General features: G+C 37.7%; 1 protein-coding gene and 1 non-coding gene across 3 annotated transcripts in view; both read left to right on the top strand.

Annotated features, from left to right (window-relative positions):
- Positions 1-20,216, top strand: part of shn (zinc finger protein schnurri) — a 289,957-nt gene that overhangs the window by 513 nt on the left and 269,228 nt on the right. The gene's annotated exons all lie outside the window — the stretch shown is intronic.
- Positions 5,327-5,398, top strand: TRNAA-GGC (transfer RNA alanine (anticodon GGC)). The gene has a single exon. It is a non-coding gene; the product is annotated as a tRNA-Ala (tRNA).

Here is a 20,216-nt window from a genome sequence, read left to right as displayed (position 1 = left end):
TACAGTAAAACAGCTCAAGCAATTCTTTTCCTTTTCTCAACCTATGGTCTGCAGACAGACCAGACGGGGTCCGCAGGCAGACTTGCAAATCAACTTCCAAATCAATTGTAAAATTGTTCAATTGGTGCAATTGGTATTAGTCTGGGATTACACTATAAAAGTTTTTTTTAAAGTTTTATAAAAAAAATTTTCAAAACTTTTATAGTGTAATCCCGGCCTTGGTAAATTTTCCTTTTGGAAAGGATTTTATCCAAGTACACTCCTGTGTAAAATTAAGAGAATTAGCACATTATGTCAAATTTCTGAAAAACTAGTGGATAGATGTTAATGAAATTTGGTAAGAAAGAGATGTACTATACAAAAGTCATAGTACTCACGCATGATTGCAGTAAAGCTCATCATTGCAGGAATGTCCAAAATCCATGTTGCGGGATGGAACTGAAAATGAGTAATATGGGGTATGGTCCCCTCTCACAGTCAGACAGCACGACAACATACTGGACACGAGGCAGTTGGAGATTCCCTGTGGCAAGCTGTGTCACTCCTGCAGCCATGTAGTTTTCAGTTCTGGGATGGTTCTCGGAGAGGGATGGTGAGATGCAATTGCCCTCCTAAGAGCATCCCAGACATGCTCTATAGGGTTTAGGTTAGGAGATCTGGCTGGGAAGGGGCAATCCATATGCCTAATAGTCCTTTCCAGATAATCATTGACCAGGTGAGCCTGATGTGGACGAGTGTTGTCATCCATGAACAGGAACCAAGGGTCAACTGCACCCTTGAAAAGCCAGACATAGGGCTCTAAGATCTCCTATCTATACCTCCTAGCAGTCACGAACCCTCTGCCAAACACATGGAGGGGTGTGCCACAGTCCAACATGATGTCTGCCCTCCACCACCATAGTGGTCCATTTCCCTGATATGGGAGGGATGTAGGTACCAGGCTCTCCCCAGATGAGTGTGCGTCGAGAATCAGTATCTGGGTTGAATCTTGACTCATCTGTAAAGAGCATGGTGGTCCGCTGAAGTCTGGTTCAAGGTTAATGTTTTCTGCACCATGCTAAACACGCTCTCTCATGTGCTACAGTTAGTGGGATATAAACAACAGGTCTTCTGGCATAATGCCCTCTCTCATGAAGCCTTCCGGCAACAGTAAATCGTGAAACTCGAGTTCCAATGACAACATGCAGCTCACATGAGAGCTGTGATGCTATAGCAGTCCTGTGGCGCCGTGCTGAAAGTGCCAAATAATAATCCTCATTGGTCATCATGACTGTTTGAAGACCTTGTCTAGGTCTTCTCGATATGGATCCAGTGCCCTGAAACTGTTTCCACAAATTGCAGGTGACATTGAGCGTAACATCGATCTCTGTAGCCACCTGCACTTGTGATTGTCCTGCCCCCAATCTACTGGCGATACTCTATCACATTCCGTCATCCATACGTTTGTGGCTACTCATTTTACCTCATAGCTTATAAAATTTACCAAACTCTTGCGAGGAACAGTGAATGTCACTAAGGAGTATGAGCACACGAATCATGGAGAACGCCTCTTGTCCTTATCATCCCCCTCCATGGTCACAGCTCCACCCACATGCACGTGTACGGGGAACAGCTGTCGTATGGTCCGCCACTTGGCGATTTTTTGGCGCCACACATGTCTGATGGCCCGACGAAGAGTCGCCAAGGCCGTCAGACACTACGGACACCGAAAAAAAACCCCATCAGCGTGCAAAACATAATAGAAACCACCAAGCATAAAAATATCAGTTAAAAAAATTTTTTTTAATAACCCATTAGCCCATTTTTTTAATAAACGGATCCGGGCATGAAAAATTCTGTAGGTTCATTTTAAATAATAAACCAATAAAACAGAAGGCATGGCAATGGATGAATAACTAATAAATACAACAAAATAATAAAACGGTATGATACAACCTGAGCAGTAGATAATAATCCAAATGACGTAGGCTACAGAAGGGAGGAATAATAATCAAAGAGAGAGAGACGCGCTGGAAATGGAACAACAGCTGCTTAGAATTTTTGAAAAAACGCGGTGAACAAAAGAAAAATCCTGTTTGGCGAAGCCAGCGCCATTTAGTATCACCCAGCGAAAACTGAAAAGATGTTAAAAATACTGCAACCCAGAGCCCCATTATGACGGTCTTGGTGACTTATCGTGAGGAAAAAGTCGCCAAAGTCGTGGCCGACCATACCGCATCTGTTCCAAAAATGTAATTTATGGCAAATTTGATAAATATTGCCAAATTTACTAAAATAAAGGGCTGCTGCAAATCACAGTAAACAAAGATGCATTGCTTAGAAGAAAAAAAAACATTCCTTACTGACTAGGTGACCGTGTTTCATTAAGTATTTGTTTAAAGTACCAGAATCTGGGATCTTAAATACTGTATAATATGGGACATAATCGATCGTCCCTATAAAAACGTTGTCATAAATCAACAATAATTGTTAAAATTGCTGAAAAATTAGTGCTCAAGAGGTGAAGCACTACTGGAGATCGCTGTTAATTTAACTCTTTAATCTACCAGAGGGGTGAAAATCTATGGACCCTAGAATTTCAGAGAGCTTCGAGACCAATTTCTTACTTCCGTATTTATTTCTCCTATTCTTCTACTGCGCATTGTAGAACCTTTCTCGACAATGACCAGATTACTGGTAGAAAGCAAAGTATTTAAACGCCCTCTTCTCTGATCAAACAAAGCGACTGGGCATGGAAAGAAGATTCGTCTGTCTTCACACAGTAAATTTGGGTCGCTCAAGTATTACGTAAGTAAATTTTTAGCCATTTTTGACCCCACCCTCCTTATCAGCAAAATTTTGTCATCAGCTCTGCCCCTCTGAATCCTAACTCGTATTTTCATAAAGGGTGGTTGCTGACGTAAGCATTATCCAAAACCCCCCCCCCTTTGTCATCAAAAGTCAGCAAATCGGAAACCTCCCCCCCCCCATTATCGATGTTTACGTAATACTTGAATGGCCCCTTTCCTGTGATGCAAAGTTTTGGCTACTTATGCTGTTTGCCATCACTAACTTCGCCATATGTCCTCATCAACAGCATTTTGTGACAGCAGAAATTAGATTAAACTTATTAATTGATAAAATTTTACGAATCTGAGTCAAAATATCTACAACCTACTCCTGTTTTAAACAGAATATGTATCAAGACAAGATGACGAAAACGAGAGAAATGTAAAGCTTAAAAATAATCCCTAAACTAATCACATTATAGAATTGTGTGAACATTATATATTCAGTAGGATTGCAGATAACTATAGTAGCATGTCTGTTAGTAGAAGACAGAGTTTAGACTATAAAACATCCCACAAATATTTTATCCTTATTTATCACACAATGGAACTCAATACCAGACACATTGATGGTAAAAAAAAGGTGCCCTGGAAAATACACGAGAATAAAGGGAGATTTTCTCTAATTCAATGCCTTTTTTGCATTTCCCAACAAAGTACTTATAAAGATCTTTAAATTACATGCCACTTGGGGTCGGCTAACTTTACAGTCTGAGGAACCCCAAACCTATTCTTCACAATGACTCAAAACTTATTCACAAGCCAAAAAGCTTTTCTTTTTTTCTTGCAAGTAAACTGCACTTTTTATTCTTTTCTTACTTTTACTAGAGAGCAACATGTACGTAGTCACAGAGCTGTAGTTTTTCACCCCAATCTATGAATCGATTAAAAAAAAAACTATTAAATAATTTTAAATGCCTTGTTTTCAGATTAGTAAGGACCTCCCAAAATCTAGTCGCAGTAGGAAATCATTTAAATCACGTTGAAGCCAAATCTTTTCACCATAGCTCTTTCTATTTTCAAGAAGTCTTTCTTTTGCAGAGTCCTGCCCAGGGTCGAATATTTTCCTTAATCCAGCCCTGCTGGTTTTTATACAAAGAGAATGAGAGCTAAAAATGAAAAGAGATGTCCAAACATGTAAAAAAACAACAGGATAACAAACAGCACAAAAAATCTGTGTGAAAGCCGAAAGCCACAACCATAGGCGTAAACTTGTATCCGGTCCATGGGTCCCGAGTCTCCCCCCCCTCCCCCCAACATTTTTGAAGACCCGGCTCAGCCCGCCCCAATAATAGATGCCAGAACCTAGAGGTTGAGGTCATTGCAATGCATCCTCCCTCTCTTTCGTACATGCTTGAGTCCTGTATATACGGGAGAACCAATAACTTTAACAACCCCCCCCCCCTACAATGTTTTCTTGAAAAATATTGGGGAAAAACAGTACATTTTAAATGTCCAAGGAGCCGTGGGCGTAAACTTGTATCCAGCCCACGGACCCAAGCGCCTCCAATAATTTTGGGATGGCTCAGCCCCCCCCCCCCCTCCCTCCCAAAAAAAAATTTGTGTTTATACGTTTCCCATATTTGGCTTGGAAAAACAATTTTTGAGATTAAAAAAATTGCCCCAAAAAAAAGTTTAGTTAAAAAAATCTGCTCAAAATTTTATTTTAATACTTTTTTAAAATCTCAATCGACTTGTCCTTGGTTTTCTTTTTTTGTAACAATTTGTAGTATATTTCTCATGGTCAACAACGACACTCGATCTCTAATTATCATTCTCCCTCGGTGCCAATCGTAGCTGCCTGAAGGCATGCATCTCTGGATGGCATCTGGAGACTATACATATTCTAGAAACCTTGGGGTGGGGAGGTGCTTTGGTCCTTTCTTGTTCCCGCTGTCGGAAAACTAGAAAAATCTCTTTCTTCTTTTGTTTGAACATGACTTTTTGGGGAGGAGGCTTCCAGACGATGCATGAGGAAAAGAAGGGTTAAAAAATAGATAGTGAAACCGAAACAAGTACACTCCGAGAGCCATATTTTACTTATCGAGTTCTGGAGCCCAGGCCGAAATTTTTTTGACAAAATACTGTATATACAAGATTCATCGAAAGACTGGTTATTTGTGGAGATGAAGATTACAAGGAAGAAAATTCATCACTGCCCCCGCGGGGACTCGAACCCCAGTCTCTCGCTTGCCGGACGAGTGCTCTACCATCTAAGCTATGGAAGCAGATAGAATATTTCAACCTTGGAGCGTATATATATGTTGAAAGGCACCGTACATGGACGGCGTCAACAATCAACTAATAGCTCGTGAATGACAAAGGCCAACCAGATGGCCATATGCATATAGAAAAAATAATGACAAGAATCATTTCTATATGCATTTGGCCATCTGGTTGGCCTTTGTCATTCACAAGCTATTAGTTGATTGTTGACGGCGTCCATGTACGGTGCCTTTCAACATAGAATATTTCAACCTTGGAGCGTATATATATCTGCTTCCATAGCTTAGATGGTAGAGCACTCGTCCGGCAAGCGAGAGACCGGGGTTCGAGTCCCCGTGGGGGCAGTGATAAATTTTCTTCCTTGTAATCTTCATCTCCACACATAACCAGTCTTTCGATGAATCTTGTATTGACAAGTGGAGAGGACGTTTCTATATGAAAATACTGTATGACTAATAACACCGAGACGAATAAACAATAGCTGAATGAAATGCAATGAAACCTCGATATAACGATTGCGGACCAAGAAAAAAAATCATTGTAGAGGAATTATTGTGTGTGTGTGTTATATCGACAGGCAACATTATCATCACATGCCCTGAAATTTCTGTTGCTGTTGGCATCTTTTCTGAATCACATTGTTAGTACCACAAAAAAAAAAATGTGTTTTTGAGTATTTATTCACCGTAAAAATAATTTAATTGCTTAATAAAATTCATTTGGATGTATTGTCCCCATAAAGAGCTTAATCGCAATACGCTGTGGCATGGCCCTCACATCCTGTATAGCAGGGCCCCAAGGCTGGGATCTTTGGCGGGCCCCTAACCAGACTGATTCTCATGGGCCCCAACAAGTAAATTTACATCGTGAAAAATAAAAAAAAATGACAATCATCCCCGGGCTGGAGCCCTGTCAGCCGCACCAATGTGAAGGGGGGGGGGGGCATGCAGAGACACCCACATGAAGAAAACATTGAAGGGGGCTGAAATTTGCTGGTCGTCCCGAATATACGGGAATATACAATTTTGAGAGGACGACAAATTTTAAAGGAAACAAAAACTATCGTTCAAAGTCATCGATTTTTACACTGTGGAGATGATGTAAAACTACATTTGTTTCAGCCCCCCAACTCGACAGCAATAATCTACACTCTTAGTTACGGCCCTGTCCGCAGCATCCAGAAAGTGCTGCAACAAACAGATTGGGAATCACAGCCCTATAGAAATACAGTTCAATATACTGTACATTCAATATAACAATATAATTTATCTGCAAAGTATCTCTCAGCAATGGGCCCCCCACATCATCGAACAAGGCTTCTGGATTGAGATGTTTTGTGGGTATTAGGGCAGGATTTCCCTATCCCCCTCCCCCCACCTGTTGTGAATTTATATGGTAAAATATTCCTCCCGAGACTTCAGCCAGGAGCTCTGTGGGACCTTCCTTCATGGGAGAGCCATGTGGCTCACCCTCTTGGGAATCATTCATATACAGTAAGACCTCGGTATAACTTCAACCACTTTTAACGTCAACACGCCTATAATGTCAGTTTCTTAGTCCTGCTAGCTTAACTGGCAAAACGTTTACTCGTTAGTAAATCACCCGTTAATGAAGTCATATTTATTCGGTCCTCATTTGTGACGTTATATCGAGGTCTGATAGATGATGAAATGGTGTCCGACTCGGAAAAGCGGTTTGTTGTAAGGAGCGGAGCACCCCAGATTCAGAAATAAAAATTTGTTATAAGCATAAATTTGTAATTGTTTCCGCAAATATTGAACATACATGGCCCTCACATCCTAGAGCAGGGTCCCTAGGCTGGGATCTTTTGCAGGCCCATTATGATGAATTTATAACGTGAAAAAACATGATGTGAATCACCTCAGGGCTGGAGCCCTGTCAGCCCCACACTTGTGAGGGCCATGATTGAACAAGGGAAGAATGAAAAATCTGTGTTTGCCATCTGTACGTTTTGAATCCCCCACCCCCGAAACTATTGCTTGTTTTTAGCCGCCAATAAAGAGGCATTTCCCACACCACCTTTCTTTCTTTAAATTTTGGTTGTGTGGAGGCTTTCTTGCTTTGCCCGAGGGATAGAGTGGGTACATCAATAGGACAGAGGATCCAGACGCACATTTTACAATTGTGCTACTCGCCAGAGGCCAAGCCGCATAACTTCAAAGTAGAATAACTGGTGAGTGATTGGGAATTTCCGATATTTATGACCAGCCACCAAATCCAAATCGAGAAAAATTTACGGCAGGGTCTATCTGTTTGCCGACATCAGCTGCCCTCAAAATGGGGAACCTGTATGAAGAAAAAGACGAGATCGTATGTGTATGTTTTGTGTGGAATGTATGTATGTCAGTAGAGAAGGTTCTGAAGCCCAGCCGCAAAACACCCATAAATCTCTAGTTCTGCATGAGTACCAGCTGAATATATTGTTTTGAATCGGTCTTCAAGGTGCACATGACTAGTGATGTACCATACAGTTTTCTTTGCATGCAGTGAATTATGTTGCGAGTTTCCGTTGTGATTTTTTTCCAGTGCTGTATTGTTCATTTATTCAAATGATAGGTTCAGAAATATAAATTTTTGTTACGAATTCAGAGAAAAGTTTTCAAATTTTTGAGTAGAAAAATCACTTGAAATTTAAGTTACACAATTTACATGAGCATCTATCATGAATATCGAAACTTGCGGCCTTCTTCACGATACACAGCCTACCACAATTTTTTTCCACAGAAATAGAAACCAATGATTTCGAATTGAAACCATTAAATTCTTTAAAAAAATGGCTATGGCTGTAGAAGGAGAGAGGGGGGGTGGGTCATTTTCAAAAAATTTCAGTAAAACAACTTTCGTATTTATACGACGTTTTGACCTGTATGAGTGTGCAAACTTTGTTTATACGGCGCGTCGTATAAACGAGGTTTCGTTATATTGAAACTGAGCCCCCCCCCCTCCAATAACATTATCAATAACTTTACGCCTATGGCCACAACCCAAATTCTGTTATGTTTATAAGCATATATGTATTGAGATAGTATAGGCCAGGCCAATTTTTCCTGGAACTCGCCTGTATAAAAGCCCTTACTTATCTTCCCATACATCTATTGTCCACTTTGTGATGAATTCTTGACAAGTGGATCAGAGGCTGAAAATGAGTAGTGTTTATCAAAATCTATTCTAGTTTTCTTATCATTAATTTTAAGCTTTCAGGGCAGTGTTTCTCAAAGTGTGTGTTGTGGCTCCTAGGGGTGTTGCCAACCTTTTGTGAGAGGCGTCACGACGAGCTGGAAATACTGATGTCTATGTGTATGTCTATTTATGCTTTGAAGTGGTTTTTTTATGGATGTACAATATCTATACTAAACTATTTTGAGAGCCACAGATGAACTATGAACAGGGCAAGGGAGGCATGAGCATGACCCCCACAAGGGTAGAGCTGACAGGGCACCAGCCATGGCGTCCGGGATGATTATTATTTTTTGTTTTTCTCGCTCATAAATTCATCATAAGAAGGCCCTTGAAAGTCTGTGCTGGGGGCCTGCAAGAGATCCCAGCCACCCTGCTCCAGGATGTGAGGGGCCATAGCCATGAGTGACAAACGTTTGAGAACCACTGCAGTTGGGTGTGGAATATAGAATTCAAACTAAATCCACAAAAATAAAAAATAACAATTTCTTTCAGTTTTACCAATATTTAACTACTTTTTTGACGGAAACTATATATTTGAAAGAAAAAACATGGAAAGATCGAACTTTGGTAATCTTAGCTCTAGAAATCATTTGAAATTGTACGTAAGTTAATTAACAACGAGTGATGCGCAAATACAATAATATTTAGTTGTCTTTTTCGACATTGATTCCTTCAAAATCTAATGGGTCCGATGTACAGTACATCTGAATTTAGACATTCATTGAATGTTTCATAAAAAAATGTCTTAAAATAGAATTTTTGTAATTTTTTTAATTACAAAAAAAATTAAGATTTTCTGATGTATTAAAATTAATGTTCTTTTTCTTATATTGTACTATTAAAGAAATTCTTCGATTACTAATCAAACCTATAGCTAGCTGGCAGATCTTTAATTAGTTTCAAAGAAAACGAAATAAACTTTCAATGAAAATCAGAATGTTGGCGAAATTTCAAAAAATAGTAACCACACGTCTTTCTCAAAGCTTACCTGAGGTATTAGCATTGTCAATAGTCATTCTTACATAAGTAACTGTAGTTGTGTAAAATAATCCTCTTTCTCCGACAAGAACCCCGCGCAGCAGACGTCAACAATCTGTCACTGTGTCCCGCCCATGGAATAAAAGAATGTGAAATGCCTATCCCTATACTTCAGCCGGCTCGGCCGGATCTGGTAGTCTGCATGACGGGCCGGATATAGTAGGGTTAGTAGAGTTATTATTATCTATTATAGTAGAGTTAAATGTAGCCATAACTACATTATATATATAATATGATTTATAAGTTATAAAAATTACCATCATTCATGAGTTTAGTAAGCATTACAAATTCAAATAAGCTTCGTAGGAAAAAATGGGGCAAGTGAATAAAATAATCGGAACACCTAAAAATCTGGTCATGCTGACAGTCCCGTAAAACACGGGAAACCATCATGTTGTAAGATTGTGATCCGCCCAGTTGTTTTAGATGGTCCGCACCTTACTTATTTTACTGGTCATTAGATTCAGAAATGCTGAGAAACACCACGGTAGACCCCTGATAATTTGAGGTTGATAGGGCAGAGGCCACACTTTGAATTATCAAAAAAGTCAAATTATCCGGAAAAACAATAAAATACAGGGTATGAAAAAAATAGAAATCCGATTTTTTTTTAAAATTTCAAATCAGATTTTTTGATTAAAATTATCTGATTGCTTATTAATTAAAATAAATCTTGTTAATCATTAAGAATTTATATTTTCATATCACCTAACTGCTTTTTTCTCCTAATCGCTCAAATTTAATTAACCGTTTGAGTCCCAAGCAGCGCGATCACGCTGTTGAGATTTTATGTAGAGAAAACCCAGTACATTTCAAACATTGTGGACAACTGGCGGTGTGTTACAGATTGTTGAAGTCACGCACTCAGATTTACTGAAGCAAGTACATCACACAGCTCCTTTTAATGTAAATAGTACATTTTACAATAGGTAGGATAATACTATAATAATGCAATAATACATTACAAAATAAAAATTTTTATTTCATTGCTATCTTCTCAATAATATTTAACAAACAAAACTTGAAATATTTATAAATTTACAGTACGCATATGTAATAATACAGATGTATTTTATAAAATAACAAATTACTAATTAACAATATTTTTGTGTTATGAACAAACAATTTAAACTGCAATAAATGTGATGGAGCAATGAGAAAAAGACAAGAATCACATTACCTAATACAAAAAGCGCTATTGCTCCGATTGGGATTCATAGATGTAAAATAAACAAAACGCTATCTCGCCGCTTGGTATTTCTTGACATAAAATAAAACAAGCGCTATCGCACTGCTTGGGTCTTTTCGTACTCATTTAGAGAAAGCGCGGTTGCACTGTTTGGGATTCTTTGACAGTGTTTTTTCAATACCCCCTGGGACTCAAACGGTTAAGCATAAATGAATAAACAACCAACAATTTATGAGCAAAAAATACGAACACCAAAAATCTGTGTTTATGTAAACATGAAAGGTGATTGAGCACAAATTAACTTCATGGATTAACATTTTTTTGTAGAAAAGTATTTTTATTCACGAACCTCCCACTTTTTTTTTTGTGTGTCTCCATCCTGTGGGTGACTCAAATAAAGCAACCAATGAAAAACTAGCATTTTATGGCATTATCAAAAGGGCAGCCCCCTCCACTTCACATGTATGTGACTTGCCCTTCATAACTTTCAAGTGGCTTAGGTGACTTGTCTGTCATAGGCCTAATGATGAAAGAAATTTAGAATTTATTTATTAGAAATTATATTTTTTTTCTACAATTGTTTTTTTTTTTTTGAAGTTGTCTTTTTCTCCCTATTGCAGTTCAGTGGATTAAAAAGTTAATTTTTTGAAAAAAAAAGTTAAAAATACTGTACACTTTAGTTTGATAATTTTTCAAATGCATACAGAATGATTCTCAGCCTTTAGTATGGAATCTGCTTGTGTGTTAAACAAAAAAAAAGTAAATTATGTTTGAAAAATACTCAATGTCTCCTTGCACCCCACCTCCTGTGAAGGTCGATCTTGCATATGTACAAAGCAAAAAAACAAAAGGCTGTTCAAGTATTACGTCAGCAAAACTCTGACCCCCTCTCCCCCCTTGTCCACAAAATTTCGTCATCAGCTCTGCCCCTCTGAATCCTAATGCATATTGGTGGGATCAGAGACGTACATGGGGGCATAGGAGGCTTGTGCCCCCGCCCCTCCCCACCAATCAATTTTTTTTTTTTTATTGAAATTTCAGAAGAAAATTCCTTTATATGTTATTATAATCGATTTCTGCTAATTTCAATGCTGTTTAAACCTAATTTTATAAAAATGAACTAAGGATCATTCAAGTATTACGTCAGCATCGATGGAGAGAGGGTTTTCAAATTTGCGGACTTTTGATGACAAGGGGGTGGGTTTGGATGATGCTGACGTCTTCAACCACCCTCTACGAAGATATGAAATATTCTTAAATGACATCTTATTCGGTGTGCCAAAAACAGGAAAAAAACATTTCAATAGTTATTGGGCACCTGAACTAATATTCTCCCTATTGATAAGTCTCCTACATAGCCACTTTAATGATCTATAAATGTTTTACCGATTCTTCAAGTGCTCTGGAAATGTTACGGGCCTCTTAAGTGCTCTGGAACTGTGCCACGCATCACTCAAGGGACTCGTAATTATTCCACGGATCACTTAAGTAATCTGGGGATGTTTTGCAGCTAACTTGTGTGATGTAGATTGCACTGGGGCCGCTTAAGTGCTCTAAAAGTGTGCCAAATGCCACTCAGGGAATCTCTAAATGTGCCACGGATCGTTTAAGTGTTCTGTAACTGTGTCACAGGTCATTTAAGCGATTTGTAAATGTGCCGCTTAGTTCATTTTTATAAAATTAGGTTTGACTGAGGCAAGCCACATCAGATAACCTTCAGGGCCACATTTGGTCTGCAGGTCAACGGTTTACCATATATGGCTCAAATGGTGGGTCACAATGAATTTCTTAGAGATAAATTTGGAGTTCTTACCCTTCAAATAGCATTGAAATTAACAGAAATCGATTAGAATAACATACAAAGGTATTTTATTTCAAAATTTTTATTTTTTTTTTAAATATTTTTTGCATTAAAAAAAAATATTTTTTTCATTTGTGGGGGGGGGGGGGCTCATGTTTCTGATCCCACCAATATGTGTTAGGAGGTCGAAGGCAGTGATGACGAAATTTTGCTGACGGAGGGGGCGGTCAAAAATGGCTAATAATTTGTTTACGTAATACTTGAACGGATCCTAAGCGGCAAATTTTCAGATAATTTAAATGACCCGGGATAGTTCCAGAACACTTGAGTGACATGTGGCATAGTTTTAGAGCACTTAAGTGGCCCTCAGTGCAGTTCTACATCACTCAAGTTACCCGCAGCACATTCTCCGATTTTTTAAGTGATTCGTGGCGTATAATCACTTAAGTGATGCATGGCACAGTTCCAGAGCACTTGAATCCGCGAAACATTTACATGGTTCGTACGGTCCTTGAAAACCTTGAAAAGTCCTTGAAAAAAAAAAGTTCATTTTCAAGGCCTTGAAAGTCCTTGAAAATAAATAAGAGTCCTTGAAAATAAATAAGAGTCCTTAAAAATAAATAAGAGTCCTTGAAAAAGAATTTTTTTTTAAGAATTCTGTGAGAGTCCTTGAAAAATTTGTGTTTTCCGAAATAGTTTTCGCCACTTTTTTTTTTTACTTCGTAAGTGACGTCCTTAAAAAAGTGCAAAGCACAGGGAAAAAGCCTTAGTAGCCAATAACCCTGGATAATTGGATTTAAAGCACGTTTTTCCCCATTATTATAAAGCCGGGTTTTCGTAGGAGCAGGTTTTTTGTGCCGCGTGCAAAGTGAATCGCCCAGCGTGACACGCCGTCCACTCAATAATAATAAGAAAACAAGTTCGACTGTTTTCCTAGAGAGCGCGACAAGCCTCACACGGCAGTGTTTTACGTCGGGCGTGATTGGCCGACTGTTTCTGGAGGAGTCAAATGCGTTGTGCACCACTCGTTTTACCGATCTTCTCTTCATTTTTGTTTGCTTTCACTTCCCTTCATCGAGCTCGATGCTTCCCTTCAAACCGGAGCATGCAGATGACAGAGTAGCTGATAGCAGGGCCGTGAGCTGATGCGCCACGGTAGGAATACACAAACGCGTAGTGTGATTATGTGAAACGTTTCTGTCGACGCGAAATAATACAGTTCGGTTCATGCGGTGCCAAAAACCTATGTTGGAATGTTTTTTCCCTTTTTATTCTCTGTGCACGTGGAACCGCTCGGCCCGACGCAATATGTAAATCGCTGGCGGCATGCTCACGGGAGCTCGGCTTTGTACTGTAGGCTGGTTTTTTTCCGCGTCTATGTCGGGATTGTTTTTTTTTCTCCGAGATTGCCGGTTGTTATTTGTCTGCTGTTTTATTTATTTCTTTTATGATCGTAAATGATCTTGTTTTTTTTCCTTGCAACTTTTATGGAATAAAAGCTAGAGTTCAAAATGAACTTCCGATCGTTGTTTTTTTTCTTCAGCTCAGTCGGCACACTCTGACCCCCAACAACCAACCAATACCTATTTCTAGAGTAGAAGTCCTTCTGTTCTAAAGGTATCGCAACAACCCACTTCTAGGAAAACCCGGCTTTATGGTAGCATGTATTCTGTGATCGTACGTAGACGTATTTAGAGTCGTTGGAAGTCATTAAACTTTTGTACTAGGTATTTTTTCTGGAGGACTTGAGAAATCAATATCTTAATAAAAAAGTGCCATAATTTTTGCCGAAATAAATAATTTCAGCCTTTCGGTCCGTAAGTGAGCGAAGCTTCCTCTGATTACTGTAAACTATAGGCGAAGATTGACTTGGAAGTCTGGGGGGGGGGGACACGATGTTGATGTCAATTCATATATGCATATATACATTAGATCAGTCAACTTCACATCCCCCCCCCCGTATCTCCGCCCATGCTGTCTAAGGTTGTATAAGGTTCTTTAAAGAAAGAAAACAAAAAATGAGTAACAAGTGTGTGTACTTTTAATTACTTGTGTGGCTGAAAAATCCCTTCTATCAAGATTGGTTGCTGAGTGTGCCAGACGAAAATGTCGCCAAATGCAAGCTGTACTTCAATGGGTGAATCGGCGCTGAAATCCATTGAGCTTATATTACTGGAGGGAGTATGACGCAGGACCATAACTAGGATTTTTGTATTGTCTTGCCGCCCCCACCAATTCGGAATTCGATAATTTTATAACGGTGTTCACCTAAAAATTGCCACCCGGGGCAGTTGCCCCCCCCCCCTCCCGCGTTCTAGTACCGGCGCTGGTATGACGTCAGTGGTCTACATAATTACTTGGAAGATCACGTGACTCGTTGGATGTCGGCGCATCTCCGTTATTTTCTAATGGCATCCATAGTTGTTTAAAGGAGTTTAAAACAATAAATGAAAGAAATAATTTCAGTATCGATGATATGATTCCAAAATTAATGAAAGAGATAGTTCCAGAATTAATGAAAGAAAGAATTACAGAATTAATGAAAGAAAGAATTACAGAATTAATGAAATATAATTCCAAAATTAATGAAATATAATTCCAAAATTAATGAAATATAATTCCAAAATTAATGAAATATAATTCCAAAATTAATGAAATATAATTCCAAAATTAATGAAATATAATTCCAAAATTAATGAAATATAATTCCAAAATTAATGAAATAATTTTAGAATCAATAAAAGAATTCAGCATTAGCGAAAGAAACAAATCCAGAATTGATGAAAGCAATTATTCCAAAAGTTATGAAAAATTATTCCAGAATTGTTGAAAGAAATAATTCCAGAATTGGTGAAAAAATTCCAGAATTGATGAAAAAATTCCAGAATTAATGGAAAAAATTATTCCAGCATTAATGAAAAAAATTATTCCAGCATTAATGAAATAAATAAATTCAGAATTAATGAAAAAAATAATTTAATATTTTTTTATCTTTAGAAGAGTTCTTTTTTTTAGTCTTTAAAAGGAAATTAATTGCAATATTTAGAGACTAAACTACGTTTCAATGAGGAAATTGACAGGCACGAACTGTGTTATTCAATGTGCCATATGTTTTGTATGATATATATGTGTATGTGGCCTCCTTTATTCATTACAGATGATGTGAAATAAAGTAGGGAGAAATGTAATCTCTGAAAGTTTTAATCAAAATTAAATATGCGCCTATTCATGTTAGAAATATGCTTTTGTAAAAAAAGTCCTTGAATTTTTAAGTTTTACCTTGAAAAGTGCTTGAATAGTCCTTGAATTTTTTTTCGTTGGAAGAGTACGAACCATGATTTAGAGATCACTAAAGTGCTGTGTAGGGGAATTATACTATGTGTAGGGGAGAATGTTACTTTAAGTGTCTACAAACTCATTTGGTTTTTCTCATTTTTTGCACACTGAGTAAGATCCCATTAAAAATATTTCATATTTTCATAACGGGTGGTTGATAACGTAAGCATTATCCACCCCCGCCCCCCATCAATGCTGACAACGTAATACTTGAATGACCTCTTACTGCCGTCATAAATTTCTGCTTTTCTATTGGTTGCTTGTTTTGGGTCACCCGCATTATGGAGATGCACATCTTCACCCCCATTAAAGTGAATGAGTATTGGCAACTCAGTATTGGTGCAGACATCTCAATTGACTCGATGTTCAAGCAAAGGGCCATTCAGCATCGACTATATAAAACAAATTCTATTGCCAAGATTGTTTCTTGCACAATTAATGGATGTGTTTCCAACTTGCATGTTGTTGCTTAATAGTTTACACATTTTCATTCTTTCACAGATTTGATGAGTTTTTGTAAAAAAAAATGGGCAAACTCAAAATTTTAATACAAAAAGTAAAGTTGAAAGCCCAATGATATCTGTGTTTTTTTTTTCATACTGAGCACAACTCAGGTCTATCGCCATAGGCAATTTACTACCTAGTGAGTTGTGCCGGAATTGTAAGTGTGTGTACCTAACAGTCTGAGTGCGTATCTAGTGTTGTGTATGATTTTTCAGTGCTGCCATCTATATCTCAGAAGTGAAGTGAGTGATGTGTAGTGACTGAATATTTGTACTGTTTGTAGGCCTGTTGCTCTCTGTGGCTAGATTATACTATATTTACTCCAAAAAGATCTTCTATACTTCTTTTAATCACTAACTTTATCACATTACATTAACATGCAAACCATACAAGGTTTACCAGTTCTCAGCCGCCTCGTTGGGCATTTTGCCTGTTGTGGCGTTGTATTTGTATTTTATTTACTTCAATATCATTGAATATTATGTTAAAAAAACAATTTAAATTTTGTGATTTAAATCAATGATTTAAAAAAAAATCAAGTGATTAATCAAGCTGATTAAGATCGGAGTACCCTGATAAAATATGCTTTAAATGTTGGTTTTATTAAAAAATAATAATAAAAGCAGTACTAGCATACTTACTGTATTTTTATACTTGAATAAGGCTGGGATTACACTATAAAAGCTTGATAAAAGTACTTTTACAAAACTGTAAAAATGCTACCAATCTGTTGAAGTGAAAATGCTACCAATCTGTTGAAGTGTAAGATGAGAGAGATGATTGCAAAAAGTTGGAGATGAGATTAATGATAAAGTTGAGGCATTGATATCTTTCGACTGCCTTTCCAATGATTTTATATAAGTAATTAGGGAACAATGCCACTGTCCATCATTATAAAGAAAACTGTCAAGCTTGTCCTTCTTTCTTTGCGACCCCCGCCCCTGAAAGTTAAAATGGTGCAAGTCCATTCAAGGATCCAATATTTTATTACGTCAATTATACCCAATATAGGGCTGGGGGCTGCCTAACTTCTTTCAAACTGCAATTACTGTGCAATATGGATATTCTAAGTAGTACTCCTGAGAAAAAAATAATGAAATCGGGTTCTCAGAAAAAAAAAATAGGGTCTCAAGAAGGAAATTCAAAATTTTTCCATGCCTAGGATTATTCAGAAACTCGAACTTTTGGGCTCAGATTTTTGAGGCTTTACTGTATATTAAAACCTTGTTAAGTCTTCACTCATGTTATCAAGAAATTATGATAGCTTGGGCAGAGTGATAATTTAAGGAAATTGTTGTTAGCTTCAATGTGCAATATTTGAAAATCGTATGATTCTAAAGTAATACAAGGTTTATTAAAATATTATTTAAAATTTATATTAACAAAATTTATAGATTACAAAAGAAGGAAAACAAAATTTTAACTTTTTTTGATCACTTAATATCTTGATTGTTAGGGGCCGTTCAAGTATTACGTCAGCAAATTTTTCAGCCACTTTTGACCCCCCTTCCCCATCAGCAAAACTCTGACACCCCTCTGCTTGGAACTAAAAATTTATTTTTTATGAAGTTTATTTCATGACTTTTCATCAATATATTGGATTAACTAATCTGCTGACTTTTTAAAAGGCAAGCTCAACCCACCATTAGTGCGAATAACGTCAAACAACTCTAGACGAGTCATACGAGGCCATTTCAAAAATTTCTTACGTAAAAAGGGGCAGCTACGCATAATGCAAAACGTTCACCAACAATGTGTGGAACATCTGAAAAAACATTTCACGATTGAACAGTTCCAATTGAATTTATTTGTCTTGAAAACGTGGCAATTTTTATATAAATTAAAACCAGCCAAAGTTTCTAATTTTCGTGATAATATTTTAGTGACCATTCGACCAATTGAATTTATTTGAAAACGTGGCAATTTTTGTATAAATTAAACTTTTTTTATAACTCACTTTTTGTACTCAAAAATAAGCCAAACTTTAAGGACGAATTACGAAAATTATTCCCCCTACTCGGAAAATAACGAACCAAAAAGGACATAGAACTAAAAATGAATAGTAAAAAGAATTTCATGGTTCCATTTAAACGCAACCCGGTAACAACCTAAGAAAGTTAAGTTTTTCATCACATTTCCGCGAGAGCCCCATCTGAGTGAGTCTTGACCCCCCCGGGACTCCCCCAATGTAAATCACAAAACAAATATCACCCCAAGATGCACCAGACGTTTCTCTAGACACCCATATGGTTTTTTTCTCAGAAGCAAGAACTTCATTTTTTTTTCCCCCAGCTAATTTCCTGATTTGGATGGACCACTGTGCAGCGTTTTCTTCTGATGCACATCTCTGTCTGGCCATGCACGCCGATTCCAACGGCAAACTGCTGATTTTGACAGTCGGCGCCGGTCTTTGAACGAACTGCTCGATCAATTGCACCTTGCTCCATTCAACATCGTTCGGGTCTTTTGCTCTGATTTGAGCTCACTATTGCTATACGTTGCAGTGCAACGCTGCTGTTGTGCACACAGCTTAATATCGATCAATAGTGTGTTCAGTAGTTTTGCATTCGCAGGATGCGTTTTCAACGAGCGCGGGTGCTCCCACAAAGCTTGCTTTAGAAAGTTTTGTCGTAGGTGGAGAAGAAACTCCGATACGACAAAAACATTGAGGAGGGTAGTGGTCTAGGGGTTCCAAACGTACATATATACGACTTGCAATGGTGTATGCAGGAATAGATTGCATTGAATATTCATGATCACCTGAGGGCTTAGGTGATTGAAGCTATGGGTGGGGATACGGGAGCGGGGCAATGAAGACGATCGCCGCCCCCCCCCCCCCAAGATTAAAAAAATTACTAGCGTAGGCAGAAAAGCAAAAGGTGGACACTTGGCCCCTCCCACCTTGTTAGGGAAAAACTGTATCCACTTATGCTTTTGCAAGAAGAAGGTTTATGTGGCTTGAGCCCTTAGGATCCAGTTTCTATGGGGCTTTGTATTTGAATAAACTTTAAATTTAAACGTTTTTAAAATGTTGAAACAAAATTCAGGTCTTTTTTTTGTTAATTTACTTGTGTTCCCCCATTTCATGAAGACCCTATATTTTATTAACCCAAACCCCCAGATGGTCGCTATTTACAGTTTGGGAACAACTGATGTAAGAAAGCAGTCCAGCATGGCTCATTTTGTCTAATTCAGGGCTCCCACTCGTCCTGCTTTGCCTACTTTTTGGTAAAATGGTAAAATGTCCTGCTTTGTCCTACATTTTAACAAAATCCGATCAAAAAAATTTGTATAATTGATTTTAATTGAGAAGGGAATCATGGACATAATGCCAAATAATACAAATGTAGTAGATTGCAATTAATGGTTCTGCCAAAGCAGAAATTGTATTGTTTTTAAGGTTATTTGGGGACAGGGTGTATGTGGACCATTTGGTGGTTCAGTAATTTTTCATTTGCTTAGTTTGAGTGTTCAACACGTAGAGTAGTCATTAAAACTTCTGCCTGGTTGAAAAAAAATAATTTTGTAGTTATTTCTCTTCATGGTCTTGGTCAGTAACATACATTCATCATTCAAAATTATTGTGCACATTTTGTGTATAGGTGAAACAACAGTTTGTATAACAAAGCAGTTGGGTAAATAGACCTATTTTAAGTTTTGTGACTTTGATGATACCTAATAGCATTCAGTTTTCTTCTGTATTTTTAGGCATGCAGAGGCACAAACAATATTTGCAATGCATATAGAAATGTCCTCTCCACTTGTTAATACAAGATTCATTGAAAGACTGGTTATTTAACCAGAGCATAAATAACCATCTTTCAATGAATCTTGTAATATTTACAATGCTCAAATAAAGAACTAGAAATGAAAGTGCTTCATTTGTCAAAAACGATTACACTGACATTGACCACTAAAATTTAAAAAAATCCTTTTTAAAAGGGATGGACAATGCAGTAAAACCATGTGGTCCACCTTGACTTTTTTATATCGGACCTTGTAATTTACACATTTTGCTTTTGGAAGTGGTATTGAAAGAGTGTCATTCTTAAAAAACTTACATATCTTCATAATTTGCCATGTGTATTGTCGA

This window comes from Pholcus phalangioides, unplaced genomic scaffold, assembly GCF_987345545.1.
Source record: "Pholcus phalangioides strain wild (caught in Gottingen) unplaced genomic scaffold, Ppha-v1.0 ptg000010l_1, whole genome shotgun sequence".
Classification (NCBI taxonomy): domain Eukaryota; kingdom Metazoa; phylum Arthropoda; class Arachnida; order Araneae; family Pholcidae; genus Pholcus; species Pholcus phalangioides.
Note: the sequence above shows the minus strand (reverse complement) of the source record. Positions and strands in the feature narration are given on the sequence as shown.